Source organism: Triticum aestivum, chromosome 1D (assembly GCF_018294505.1).
Source record: "Triticum aestivum cultivar Chinese Spring chromosome 1D, IWGSC CS RefSeq v2.1, whole genome shotgun sequence".
In the NCBI taxonomy this organism is placed as follows: Eukaryota; Viridiplantae; Streptophyta; class Magnoliopsida; order Poales; family Poaceae; genus Triticum; species Triticum aestivum.
The window spans coordinates 117483956-117499276 of NC_057796.1; positions in this window are offsets into that span (position 1 = coordinate 117483956).

Genomic DNA, 15321 nt, shown 5'->3' on the forward strand with positions numbered 1-15321 from the left:
CCAACGCGATAAAGGGGTTGTCAATCCCTTCATGGTCACTGGCAAGGATGAGATCTGATAGACATATATATAAAAGATTACTAATACGTAAAACAAAGTAAAAACAAATAAATTGCAGCAAGGTATTTTTTGTTTATAGATCTGAAAATATATGATGTAAAATAGACCTGGGGGCCATATGTTTCACTAGAGGCTTCTCTCTTGAAAGAAAACAACATGGTGGGTGAACAAATTACTGTCGAGCAATTGATAGAAAAGCGCAAAGTTATGACGATATCCAAGGCAATGATTAATGAATATAGGCATCACGTCCGTGTCAAGTAGACCGAAACGATTCTGCATCTACTACTATTACTCCACACATTGACCGCTATCCAGCATGCATCTAGAGTATTAAGTTCATAAGAACGGAGTAAGGCCTTAAGTAAGATGACATGATGTAGAGGGATAAACTCAAGCAATATGATGAAAACCCCATCTTTTTACCCTTGATGGCAATAATACAATACGTGCCTCCCTACCCCTACTATGTCACTGGGTGAGGACACCACAAGATTGAACCCAAAACTAAGCTCCTCTCCCATTGCAAGAAAAACCAATCTAGTTGGCCAAACCAAACCGATAATTCGAAGAGAAATACAAAGATATCAAATCATGCATATAAGAATTCAGAGAAGATTCAAATAATATTCATAGATAATCTGATCATAAATCCACAATTCATCGGATCTCGACAAACACACCGTAAAAGAATATTACATCGGATAGATCTCCAAGAACATCGAGGAGAACATTGTATTGAAGATCAAAGAGAGAGAGGAAGCCATCTAGCTACTAGCTATGGACCCGTAGGTCTGAGGCAAACTACTCACGCTTCATCGGAAGGGCAATAGGGTAGGTGTAGAAGCCCTCCGTGATCGAATCCCCCTCTGGCAGGGTGCCGGAAAAGGCCCCAAGATGGGATCTCATGGGTACAGAAGGTTACGGTGGCGGAAAAGTAGTTTGGTGGATGCTTCTGGTGGTTTGGGAATATTTCTAAATTTATAGGCCAAAGATTAGGGTTGGAGGACTCCCGTGGGGCTGACAAGCCAACCCCCCTAGGGCGCGCCCTGAGGGCTTGTGGAGCCCTTGGGACTCTTCTGCCTTCCTCTCCAAGTCCCACGTGTGTCTTCTAGTCCAAGAAAAATCATCGCGAAAGTATTATTCCGTTTGGACTCCGTTTGATATTCCTTTTCTGTAAAACTCAAAACAAGGAAAAAACAGAAACTGACACTGGGCTCTAGTTTAATAAGTTAGTCCCAAAAATAATATAAAATAGCATATTAATGCATATAAAACATCCAAAACAGATAATATAATAGCATGGAACAATAAAAAATTATAGATACGTTGGAGACGTATCAACCGTCCCGCAGGAGCATGACGTCATCAGGGCCCGGTACCGTTGGGACCCAGTAAACAAGGTTTTCGATACGGACGCGGTCACGAAGGAGTTCATGAGACTGCTGGTAATTATTAATTTAACCCCTAATTTTAGCTTCTGATCAATTCGACTGCACGTTTAGTCACATTTGTAAACGATCCACATTCCTTTTGCAGAAAGAGTAGCACAGGATTGCGGCCAAAAGTGACTCGCCGTCTGAGGCATTGGCGATGCCCAAGTGGGACACCCCATTCAACCGGGCCTTGAAGATATTGAAAGGACTCCCAGTGGACACTCGACCATTGTATGGACGCGTGCATGACGTGGGAGACGGCGCCACATGGAAGCAGTACTACCGTGAGAACGCCGAGGAAAGAAAGCAAAGGCGGAGTTTAAACGAAGAAAACATCGACAAGAAGGTTGAGATTGTGGTTCATAAGAAAGCAGCTGAGACCAAAGAATAGGCAGTCAAAGTAGCGATAGCTACCGTAAGAGAGGAAATGGCACCTTCGTATAGTGCCTTGATTCTGGCTATCATCAATTGGACCAAGCAAACTCCAGATAAAGAGGCAGCGGACTTTCCCCTTTCCAACTTCTTCGGGAGCAGCTCGTTTAGCGTTGCACCAGCACCTGCTCACGCAACCGCACCTGCACCCGCTCCTGCACCTGCTCATAGCAGCCCGTCCTCCGTCTCCGGCATGCTCAACGGGGCTTCGTCTTTGGCTGAGCTCGACGCCCTCACGGTACCTGTCACACCGACCCTCTTCAATATATGTATAATCTCCCGTTTCCGTTGCCTTTCAGATGTCTCACGTCGCAGACATGTCTTTGCAGGCCGACGTAACCATGTGCACCATACTGTACACCATCAGCGGCCAGAAGGTGGACATGGGAAAGGCGACGATAGTGAAGCCAAAGGAACAATTGTTCCACAGCCGGTCGATCGCCCCTGATGTCTTCAAGGTTTCCGTGGCCAGTGGCAAACAGGGCCACAGGAATTTGGCTCCTCGGGTAGCACTAGGGGGAGATGACGACGAGACCCCACGGCGGCTTGGCGATTGCAAGAGTTGGGTTCTGTTGTGGCCGAAGAGTCTGCTTCGTCTGGAGGCGGCCGGGAGCACACCCACGACCAAGCAGCCTCAGCAAGGTATGAACACCAACACCCCACCTATTCGATTAGAGTCGCCTGTCATGCCGGTGATAGCGGACGGCGTGAGGAAGAGGCTCCATTAGTGGCTGATGACGTCGCCACCGTCGAAGAAGCAATGCATGATGCCATGGACGAGGATGATGACCCTCTACAGTATCTCAATACCGGCGCCTATGACGATGGAGGATTAATGGCCCAACATTATGACTCAGGGTTTGAGTGTGATGAGTTGGTCCCTAAATTCCCGGAGGATGAACGTATGGTAGGCTCACTTTCGATAGAAAATAAGCATAGGAAGAGACCGAAGAAAGGCCGAAATGGCGGCAAAGCTGCTTCTATGAGCCAGCCGCCTCCGCAGCCTCGGGTTGAAGACCGTATACCTATCAAAGGTGCGGCGAAATACCATATCCCTAGTAATCTGATCCTACCTAAGGCAGCGGTAGAGGCCATATATGGCGATCTAAGGAGAATTCATGATGATGTGCTGTGGAGAGAGAAAAGCCTTATTACCTCAAAAAATCCAGGATACCCTCTCTATGTGGTTAACGTGCCGCGGCAAAGGTTGTACATCGACACATTCCCCGCGGAAAAGTTCTTCCTTTGATTCGATTACATCTTCGTCATGTTTCACTTGACAAAGCTAGATTTTACGTTTGTCCACCTTTTTGCCTTGTACATGAACTACATCATCATGATTGAGCAAATACCTTATATCCGTGTCGCTGGCCCGTACTTTATGCACGAGGGCTTCTTGGCAGTCTGCCAAGAGCACCGTGAATACGCAAGGAACTACATCGCCGATTTCATGGTCGGCAATAAGGACAAGGAGAAGATTCTCCTACCTTATCATCCCATGTAAGTCATCTGCGGATATCCTTCCTTCGATTTCAATCATTCATTTGCACGCGTGGAGGCTAATTTGAGTAGTACTTATTTTACGCAGCGACGGGTGTGCCGTTCTCATCATCCTTTACCCTCGATTCTCCCACACTCTTTACTTGGACTCGTCGAAGAACATGAAGAAAAAGGATTACACCCACATCAAGTATGTTCTCGACAGTGCTATCTTAAGCTACGGCCAACGGGGTGGAGAGATCACGCTAAAGAAGACAAGGAACCGTGCGCCCTGCTTTGGCCATAAGACCGACTTCTGCTGCATCCAGCAACCGAGAGGTACTTTCGGTGATGGATTCTATGTCCTCCACCACATGCCGGGGTTAGACGGGATTACCAGAACCTTCGCATGCCACCTAGATCTGGCGATGCCGATATTCTGCAATGGGCAAAGAAACTAGGAAATGTCCCGGATCATCGACTCCGAGTTGAGTTCTATCACATCCAGCGTGAACTGATACGTCTCCAACGTATCTATAATTTATGAAGTATTCATGACATGTTTACAACAATTATATATGGTTTTGGTATGATTTGCACGGAACTAATCCGGACTGACGCTGTTTTCAGCAGAACTACCGTGGTGTTGTTTTTTGTGCAGAAATGAAAGTTCTCCAAATGAGCTGAAACTTTTTGACGATTTTTTGGAACATAAGAGACCCCCGAAGCTTTGTGGGAGGGCCAGAAGAGCCACAAGGAGGGCACAACCCACCAGGGAGCGCCTGGTGGGCCTGGCTTGCCCCGGTGGGTTGTGCTCACCTCGAGGCTCATCTTCGCGTGAAACCGACACAAAAAAATCCTATAAATAGAGAAACCATCAGAAGTAAACCTAGATCAGAAGTTCCGCTGCCGCAAGGCTCTGTAGCCACCGAAAACCAATCTAGACCCCGTTCCGGCACCCTGCCGGAGGGGGGAATCATCTCCGGTGGCCATCTTCATCATCCCGGCGGCCACCATGATGAGGAGGGAGTAGTCCACCCTCGGGGCTGAGGGTCTGTACCAGTAGCTATGTATTTAATCTCTCTCTCTCTCTCTCTCTTCTCGTGTTCTTGAGATGTCACGATCTTGATGTATCGCCGGCTTTGTTAATATAGTCAGATCATATGGTGTTTTCCCCTCTCTATCTTGTTGTGATGAATTGAGTTTTTCCTTTGAGATTGCGCTATTATCGGATTGAATACTTTTATGGATTTGAGAGCACTTGATATATGTCTTGCATACGAATACTCGTTGTGACAATGGGGTATCATATTGTTTCACTTGATATATGTTTTGGAACTCAACTCGCGGACTCCCGAGGTGACATTGGGGTAATCTATGCATAGGGGTTGATGCACATTTTCGTCCTTGTTTCTCCGGTAGAAATCTTGGGGCACTCTTTGAAGTTCTTTGTGTTGAATTTAATATTTCAAATCTGAATTTTCTTTGGTGTTATTTTAGTACGAACTCTTGGTTAGATAGATCGGAAAGAATAGCTTGGTGTTATTTTAGTACAAACTCTAGGATAGATTGATCGGAAAGAATAGCTTTGAGGTGGTTTCGTACCCTACAAACAATTCCGTCTTATGTTCTCCGCTAGATAAGAACTTTGGAGTGATTCTTCGTTGCACGTTGAGGGATGGTTATATGATCCAATTATATTAGCACTGTTGAGAGATTGCGCTACCGAAAGTACGGACCCTAGGCCTCATTTTCAAGCATTGCAATACCGTTTGTGCTCTGTTTTATCAATTGCTACCTTGCTATTTTTATTTGTTTAGATTATAAAAATATATTTCTACCATCAATGTTACGCTTTTATCACCATCTCTTCGCCGAACTAGTGCACCTATACAATTTTCCATTGTATTGGGCGTGTTGGGGACATAAGAGATTTCTTGTATGTGGTTGCAGGGTTGTTTGAGAGAGACCATCTTCATCCTACACCTCCTATGGATTGATAAACCTTAGGTCATCCACTTGAGGGAAAATTGCTACTGTGCTACAAAACTCTACGCTTGGAGGCCCAACACAAGTCTACAAGAATAAAGTTGCGTAGTAGACATCAAGCTCTTTTCTCGCGCCGTTGCTGGGGAGGTGAGTGCTTGAAGGTATATCTTTAGATCTTGCAATTGAATCTTTTAGTTTCTTGTTTTATCACTAGTTTGAGTTATAAAAGAAAACTACATAAAAATGGAATTGAGGTTGCATCATATTATTGATCATCTTTATAATATCTTTCTTGAAAATGATGGATCAGAAAATTGTGCTCAACTGTTAGAAGAAGAAGTCAATAAAATGTTTGGCACAAAATATTTGAATGATGAGCATGATTGCAATGTTGTTAGTATGAATTCTTTGAATATCCAAAATGCTAATGATAATTGCACAAGTCATGACAAAAATGTCTCCTATAAGAATGTCAATTTTTGCGGAGTGAATTGGGAGTGCAATTGCACATCAAAAAGGGAAGATAGATTTTGTAAGAGGCATAAATATTTAGAAATGAAAAAGTTGCAAGAGAGGCTAGATGATTGTGCTGAAAGATTTAATTTTTTTCGCCATCCTTGTGAACTTTGCAATGAACGTGGTCATTTAAATCTCCAATGCAAATTCTTTCATGATCAAATCGTGTCCAAAAATTGTGATAACTTGATTACGCTTGAGCATCATAAAGAGCTTAGTCTTCTTTTGGGGTATGAAGAGATGAAACGTATAACTAAGGGTATTCCAAAATTTAATCTCGAGAGATTTCTTGATTTTGATCTAGAGGAAATTTATATGTTTTGTGTGGTAAATTGCATTGAGAATCCTTATATTGCCAACTATCTAAAGACAAGAAAACAAATAGAATATGAAGAGAGTACTAATTAAAGGGAAAATATTTCCCAATACCCTCCTAGTGTTTATTACGATGAATCAGGTAATGAGGAGGAGCTCCCTATTCAACCAATCTCATCAATAAGAAGCTTAAAGAAATTAATTAAACCCACACATGATGTGGTGAAGAAGAAGAAAAGAAGAAAGAATAGAGGTAAAAAGGTATCTCTCCCAAATAATGTTGCTCCTATTATTGTTATGCCTCATGAAAATGAATCAAAAATAATTGTGGAGGATGATGCACTTGATGATGATATTGCATGTCTTATGGCACAATGTCCGAGAGCACTATTGATGATGATTTTGTTATGCCCATTGCTTGTTGTGATGATTATGATTGGGAAGATAATGATACTTCTTATAATCTTGGAAATCTTTTTGGCACCAACTTGGGAGCAATTGTTATACCGTTGGTGCTATTCATACTATTAATGATGAGAGTGATTATGCTTATGATATGGCAAGCCACAAGCTTAGGGATGCTATGTTTGATGATAATGACATATTTGAGAATTTATTTGCTGCAATTAATGTTTGTCCCAAGCTTGGGGATGCTATGCTTAATGAAGATGATCTTTTTAGTCCCCTTACTTTGAATGATCAAATTTGCTATGATGATTGCATGCCTCCCACTTATGACGATTATTGTGATGATACTTGTGTTATAAAAAGTAGTGATAATTATTGTCATAATTTCGAATATCCTTTACTGAACATTACTCTTTTAATGTGGGAACAATTTATAGTATTCGAGTTTCATATGATACTCCCACCATTGTGAATGAGAAGAAATTTTCTTATGTGGAGAGTAATAATTTTTCTATGCTTTTGGATCATGAAAAGAATGCTTTATGTGATGGTTATATTGATGAATCTATTCATGATGCTACTGAAAATTATTATGAGAGAACTTATGATTCATGATGCTCTTGTTATGTTTCAATCTGTATCTTTTATGTGAGCGTCATTGAAATCATCATGCCTAGCTTAAAAGGCATTAAAGAAAAGCGCTTGTTGGGAGACAACCCAACACTTTTACCTACTGTTTTTGCGTATTCACATGATTATGCTACTGTAGTAATCATGTTTTATAGCTTTTGTTTCAATAAAGTGCCAAGTAAAGCCTTTGGGATAGTGTAGATGATAGTTGACTTGAATCTTTGCAAAAACAGAAACTTTTGCTTCCAGAAACAGAATTATTTAAATTCACTGGAGCGTCAAAAAATTCTGATTTTTTACAGATGATTGATATACACATTTTCTACGAGTTCCTAATTTTTCAGAAGTTTTGGAGTTACATAAGTATGACTAATATCCAGATCTTTACAGACTGTTCTGTTTTTGACAGATTCTATTTTCAATGCATAGCTTGCTTGTTTTCTAGTTTCTATAGCTTATATTGCTCAATATAAATTGTGCAAATGATATGCTACAGTAGGCATTGTGTGAGAAAAATTATGAATCTTGTCTTTGACAGTACCAAAAGTGAAATGGTTTGCTCTTTATCATACTAACCTATCTCACAAAGTTCCGTTAAGTTTTGTGTGATTGAAGTTTTCAAGTTTTGGGTGAGATGTCGATACGAGGAGAATAAGGAATGACAAGACCCTAATCTTGGGTATGCCCAAGGCACCCCAAGGTAATATTCAATGAAGATCCAAGCAACTAAGCTTGGGGATGCCCCGGAAGGCATCCCCTCTTTCGTCTCCAACATTATCAGTAACCTCACTTGGAGCTATGTTTTCATTCGTCACATGATATGTGTTTTGCTTGGAGAATCATTTTATTTTGTTAGAGTTTGCTTTCTGTTATTTGGAATAATGTTTTTCATCTTTCATTTCAATAAAAATGTCAAGGATAGCCTTTACCATGCTTATTTTGCAAGTCTACATGGTGCTGTTTGAAAACAGAAAGTTTACCGCTGTTATAAAAATTCCCTAGAAAAGTCAGAACATGATAAAATGTTGAAACTTTTTGAAAAATAAGCTCTGATAAATTCTCTACAGTGTGGTAATTTTTTCATAATTTTTGGAGTTGAATAAGTATTGATACTCTTGCATTCATTACAGACTGTACTGTTTGGCAGATTGCTGTTATGTTTGCATTGTTTGCATATGTTTGCTTGTTTAATGATTCTATTTGTGGATAGGGGTATTAAATATGCAGAGGCATTTAGTATGCAATGTTGAATAATAATTTTAGTGAATTGCTACAGTATAGAATCATAAGGTTTTTGCATTGGTTTATACTAACTTATCTTACGGGTTCTTGTTGAGTTTTGTGTGGATGAAGTTTTTGAGATTTAGGAAAACCGTGATATAAGAAGAATTAAGGAGACACAAAAGCTCAATATTTTGGATGCCCAAGGCACCCCAAAATAATATTTCAAGAAGTATCAAGCATCTAAGCTTGGGGATGCCCCAGTAGGCATCCCACCTTTCTCCATCGGCAATTATCGGTTAGTATCGGTTGATCCTAAGTTTTTGCTTCTTCACATGATGTGTGCTATCCTTGGAATGTCATTTTATTTTGTTTTGCTTGCTGTTTTAAAAAAGTACTTACATCTTAAAGTTTTTAAATAAAATAGAGTCCTCAAATAGTTGCCAGGGAGGCTAGGTAAGCGGCACTCACATCCCGTCAACGAAGCTCTTTTCTATGGAATTGCTCTAGTGCTTGATACGTCTCCAACGTATCTATAATTTTTGATTGTTCCATGTTATTATATTATCAATCTAGGATGTTTTACATGCATTTATATGCTATTTTATATGATTTTTGGGACTAACCTATTAACCTAGAGCCCAGTGCCAGTTTCTGTTTTTTCCTTGTTTTTGAGTTTTGCAGAAAAGGAATACCAAACGGAGTCCAATTGACGTGCCAATTTTTGATGATTTTTTATGGACCAAAAGAAGCCCCTGGAGTATAAGAGTTGGGCCAGAAGAGTCCCGCGCCATCCACGAGGGTGGGGGCGCGCCCTACCCCCTTGGGCGCGTCCCCCTATCTCGTGGACGACTCAGAGACCCCCCTGACGTGAGACCTACGCCAAAAATTCCTATAAATACAGAAACCTCTAGAAAATAACCTAGATAGGGAGTTCCGCCACCGCAAGCCTCCGTAGCCACCAAAAACCTATCGGGACCCTGTTCCGGCACCCTGCCGGAGGGGGGATCCCTCACCGGTGGCCATCTTCATCATCCCGGCGCTCTCCATAACGAGGAGGGAGTAGTTCACCCTTAGGGCTGAGGGTATGTACCAGTAGCTATGTGTTTGATCTCTCTCTCTCTCTCTCTCTCTATCTCTCTCTCTCGTGTTCTTGATTTGGCACGATCTTGATGTACTGCGAGCTTTGCTCTTATAGTTGGATCTTATGATGTTTCTCCCCCTCTACTCTCTTGTAATGGATTGAGTTTTCCCTTCGAAGTTATCTTATCGGATTGAGTCTTTAAGGATTTGAGAACACTTGATGTATGTCTTGCATGTGCTTACCCGTGGTGACAATGGGGGTATTCTATTGATTCACTTGATGTATGTTTTGGTGATCAACTTGCGGGTTCCGTGATATTAGGAATCTATGCATAGGGGTTGGCACACGTTTTCGTCTTGACTCTCCGGTAGAAACTTTGGGGCACTCTTTGAAGTACTTTGTGTTGGTTGAATAGATGAATATGAGATTGTGTGATGCATATTGTATAATCATACCCACGGATACTTGAGGTGACATTGGAGTATCTTGGTGACATTAGGGTTTTGGTTGATTTGTGTCATAAGGTGTTATTCTAGTACGAACTCTAGGATAGATCGAACGGAAAGAATAGCTTCGTGTTATTTTACTACGGACTCTTGAATAGATCGATCAGAAATGCTAACTTGAGGTGGTTTCGTACCCTACAATAATCTTTTCGTTTGTTCTCCGCTATTAGTGACTTTGGAGTGACTCTTTGTTGCATGTTGAGGGATAGTTACATGATCCAATTATGTTATTATTGTTGAGAGAACTTGCACTAGTGAAAGTGTGAACCTTAGGCCTTGTTTCCTAGCATTGCAATACCGTTTGTGCTCACTTTTATCATTAGTTACCTTGCTGTTTTTACATTTTCATATTACAAAAACCTATATCTACCATCCATATTGCACTTGTATCACCATCTCTTCACCGAACTAGTGCACCTATACAATTTACCTTTGTATTGGGTGTGTTGGGGACACAAGAGACTCTTTGTTATTTGGTTGCAGGGTTGCTTGAGAGAGACCATCTTCATCCTACGCCTCCCATGGATTGAGAAACCTTAGGTCATCCACTTGAGGGAAATTTGCTACTGTCCTACAAACCTCTGCACTTGGAGGCCCAACAACTTCTACAAGAACAAGGTTGTGTAGTAGACATCAAGCAATTTCTGGCGCCGTTGCCGGGGAGGTGAGTGCTTGAAGGTATATCTTTTGATCTTGCAATTGAATATTTTTGTTTCTTGTTTTATCACTAGTTTATTCTATAAAAGAAAACTACAAAAATAATGAATTAAGGTTGCCTCATATACTTCATCTTTTTAATGTCTTTCGTGAAAATGATGGGAAGGAAAGTTGTGCTCAAGTACTAGAAGAAGAATTACACAGAATGCGTGGCATTAAATATGTGAATGATGAGCATGATTGCAATATTTTTAGTATGAATTCTTTGAATACCCATGATGCTAATGATATGCAAAGCCACAAGCTTGGGAATGCTATGTTTGATGAAGATGATATGTTTAGTCCCCCAAGTTTTGATGAGAATATTTATTATGATGAAAGCATGCCTCCTATTTATGATGATTATATTGATGAAAGTGGGTTTGGAAGAGTGTCAACTTTAGGAAGTAATGATCCCACTATTTTGGGGGATGTTGAATATTATTGTGATAATTATGAAAGTGGATTTGGAGAGGTCATGACTTCATTTAGTGATGAATCCACTATTTCAGAAGAGGTTCCAATTGATTATGAGAACAAAGTTGATGATTATTGTGATGACTTTTATGCTATTAAGAATAATGATAACCATGAAACTTGTCATCATGATTTTAGTTTTCAATTGGATTATGCCTCACATGATAATTATTTTGTTGAGTTTGCTCCCACCACTATTCATGAGAAGACATTTGCTTTTGTGGAGAGTAATAAAAATTCTATGCTTGTAGATCATGAAAATAATACTTTATGTGATGGTTATATTGTTGAATTAATTCATGATGCTACTGAAAGTTATTATGAGGGAGGAATATATGCTTGTAGGAATTGCAATAATATCAAGTTTCCTCTCTATGTGCTTAAAGTTATGCTTGTTTTGCCTTCCTATGCTAGTTGATTATTGTTCCCATAAGTTGTTTGCTCACAAAATCCCTATGCATAGGAAGTGGGTTAGACTTAAATGTGCTAGTCATATTCTTCATGATGCTCTGTTTATGTTTCAATTCTTATCTTTTATGTGAGCATCATTGAAATCATCATGCCTAGCTAGGGGCGTTAAACGTTAGCGCTTGTTGGGAGGCAACCCAATTTTATTTTTGTTCTTTGCTTTTTGTTCCTGTTTAGTAATAAATAATTCATCTAGACTCTGTTTAGATGTGGTTTTATATTTTAATTAGTGTTTGTGCCAAGTAGAACCTTTGGGAAGACTTGGGTGAAGTCTTTGCGATCTTGCTGTAAAAAACAGAAACTTTTGCGCTCACGAGATTAGCTGCCATTTTTTACTGGAGAGTGATTTTAGGTTTATTCTTTTGGCAGATGATTAATAGACAAATTCCTCACGTACAAAAATTTATTTCAGAGTTTTTGGAGTTCCATAAGTATTTGAACAAATCAGATTGCTACAGACTGTTCTGTTTTGACAGATTCTGTTTTCATTGTGTTGTTTGCTTATTTTGATGAATCTATGAGTAGTATCGGAGGGTATGAACCATAGAGAAGTTGGAATACAGTAGATATTACACCAATATGAATTTATAATGAGTTCAAAATAGTACCTAAGTGGTGATTTATTTTCTTATACTAACGGAGCTCATGAGATTTTCTGTTTAAGTTTTGTGTTGTGAAGTTTTCAAGTTTTTGGGTAAAGATTTGATGGATTTTGAAATAAGGAGTGGCAAGAGCCTAAGCTTGGGGATTCCCAAGGCACCCCAAGGTAAAATTCAAGGACAACCAGAAGTCTAAGCTTGGAGATGCCCCGGAAGGCATCCCCTCTTTCGTCTTTGTTCATCGGTAACTTTACTTGGAGCTATATTTTTATTCACCACATGATATGTGTTTTGCTTGGAGCGTCATTTTATTTTCTTTTGTTTTGCTTGCTGTTTGAATAAAATACCAAGATCTGAAATTCTTAAATGTTAGAGAGTCTTCACATAGTTACATAATTATTCAACTACTCATTGGTCTTCACTTATATCTTTCGGAGTAGTTTGTCGTTTGCTCTAGTGCTTCACTTATATCTTTTTAGAGCACGGTGGTGGTTTTATTTTATAGAAATTATTGATCTCTCATGATTCACTTATATTATTTTGAGAGTCTTTTAGAACATCATGGTAATTTGCTTTGGTTATAAAATTAGTCCTAATATGATGGGCATTCAAGATGGGTATAATAAAAACTTTCATAAAAAGTGCATTGAATACTATGAGAAGTTTGATACTTGATGATTGTTTTGAGATATGAAGATGGTGATATTAGAGTCGTGCTATTTGAGTAATTGTGAATTTGAGAAATACTCGTGTTGAGGTTTGCAAGTCGCGTAGCATGCACGTATGGTAACCGTTGTGTAACAAATTTGAAGCATGAGGTGTTTCTTTGATTGTCCTCCTTATGAGTGGAGGTCGGGGACAGGCGATGGTATTTTCCTACCAATCTTTCCCCCTAGGAGCATGCACGTAGTGCTTGGTTTTGATGACTTGTAGATTTTTGCAATAAGTATGTGAGTTCTTTATGACTAATGTTGAGTCCATGGATTATACGCACTCTCGCCCTTCCATCATTGCTAGCCTCTTCGGTACCGTGCATTGCCCTTTCTCACCTCAAGAGTTGGTGCAACTTCGCCAGTGCATCCAACCCCCGTGATATGATACGGTCTATCACACATAAACATCCCTATATCTTCCTCAAAACAGCCACCATACCTACCTATTATGGCATTTCCATAGCCATTCCGAGATATATTGCCATGCAACTTCCCACCGTTCCGTTTATTATGACACGCTTCATCATTGTCATATTGCCTTGCATGATCATGTAGTTGACATCGTATATGTGGCAAGGCCACCATGCATATTTTCATACATGTCACTCCTATTTCATTATCCATCCCGGTACACCGCCGGAGGCATTCATATAGAGTCATACTTTGTTTTAGTATCGAGTTGTAAATAAATAGAAGTGTGATGATCATCATTAATAGAGCATTGTCCCGAAAAAAGAAAAAAAAGAAAGGCCAAATATAAAAAAGGAAGGCCAAAAAAGGCAAGAAATAAAAGGGACAATGCTACTATCCGTTTTCCACACTTGTGCTTCAAAGTAGCACCATGATCTTCATGATAGAGAGTCTCTTATATTGTCACTTTCATATACTAGTGGGAATTTTTATTATAGAACTTGGCTTGTATATTCCAACAATGGGCTTCCTCAAATGCCGTAGGTCTTCGTGAGCAAGCAAGTTGGATGCACACCCACTTAGCTTCTTCTGTTGAGCTTTCATACATTTATAGCTCTAGTGCATCCGTTGCATGGTAATCCCTACTCCTCGCATTGACATCAATTGATGGGCATCTCCATAGCCCGTTGATTAGCCGCGTCAATGTGATACTTTCTTCTTTTTTGTCTTCTCCACACAACCCCCATCATTATATTCTATTCCACCCATAGTGCTATGTCCATGGCTCACGCTCATGTATTGCGTGAAAGTTGAAAATTTTGAGAATACTAAAGTATGAAACAATTGCTTGGCTTGTCATCGGGGTTGTGCATGATGAGAGCATTTTTGTGTGACAAAAATGAAGCATAGCCAAACTATATGATTTTGTAGGGATAAGCTTTCTTTGGCCATGTTATTTTGAGAAGACATAATTGCTTAGTTAGTATGCTTGAATTATTATTATTTTTATGTCAATATTAAACTTTTGTCTTGAATCTTTTGGATCTGAACATTCATGCCACAATAAAGAAAATTACATTGACAATTGTGCTAGGTAGCATTCCACATCAGAAATTCTGTTTTTATCATTTACCTACTTGAGGAAGAGCAGGAATTAAGCTTGGGGATGCTTGATACGTCTCCAATGTATCTATAATTTTTGATTGTTCCATGCTATTATATTATCCATCTAGGATGTTTTACATGCATTTATATGCTATTTTATATGATTTTTGGGACTAACCTATTAACCTAGAGCCCAGTGCCAGTTTTTGTTTTTTCCTTGTTTTTGAGTTTTGCAGAAAAGGAATACCAAACGGAGTCCAATTGACGTGCCAATTTTGGATGATTTTTTATGGACCAAAAGAAGCCCCCGGAGTAAACGAGTTGGGCGAGAAGAGTCCCGGGCCGTCCACGAGGGTGGGGGGCGCGCCCTACCCCCCTGGGCGTGTCCCCCTATCTCGTGGACGACTCGGAGACCCCCTGATACGTCTCCAACATATCTATAATTTTTGATTGTTCCATGCTATTATATTATCTGTTTTGGATGTTTAATGGGCTTTATTATACACTTTTATATTATTTTTGGGACTAACCTACTAACCAAAGGCCCAGTGCAAATTGCTGTTTTGCCTCTTTCAGTGTTTCGCAGAAAAGGAATATCAAACGGAATCCAAATGGAATGAAACCTTCGGGAGAGTGATTTTTGGAACAAACGCAATCCAGGAAACCTGGAGTGGACGACAAGAAAGAAACGAGCATGCCACGAACCCCCACCCTCGTGGGGTCCTCGTGGCTCCCCTGACCGACTTCTTTCGCCTATATATACTCATATACCCCGAA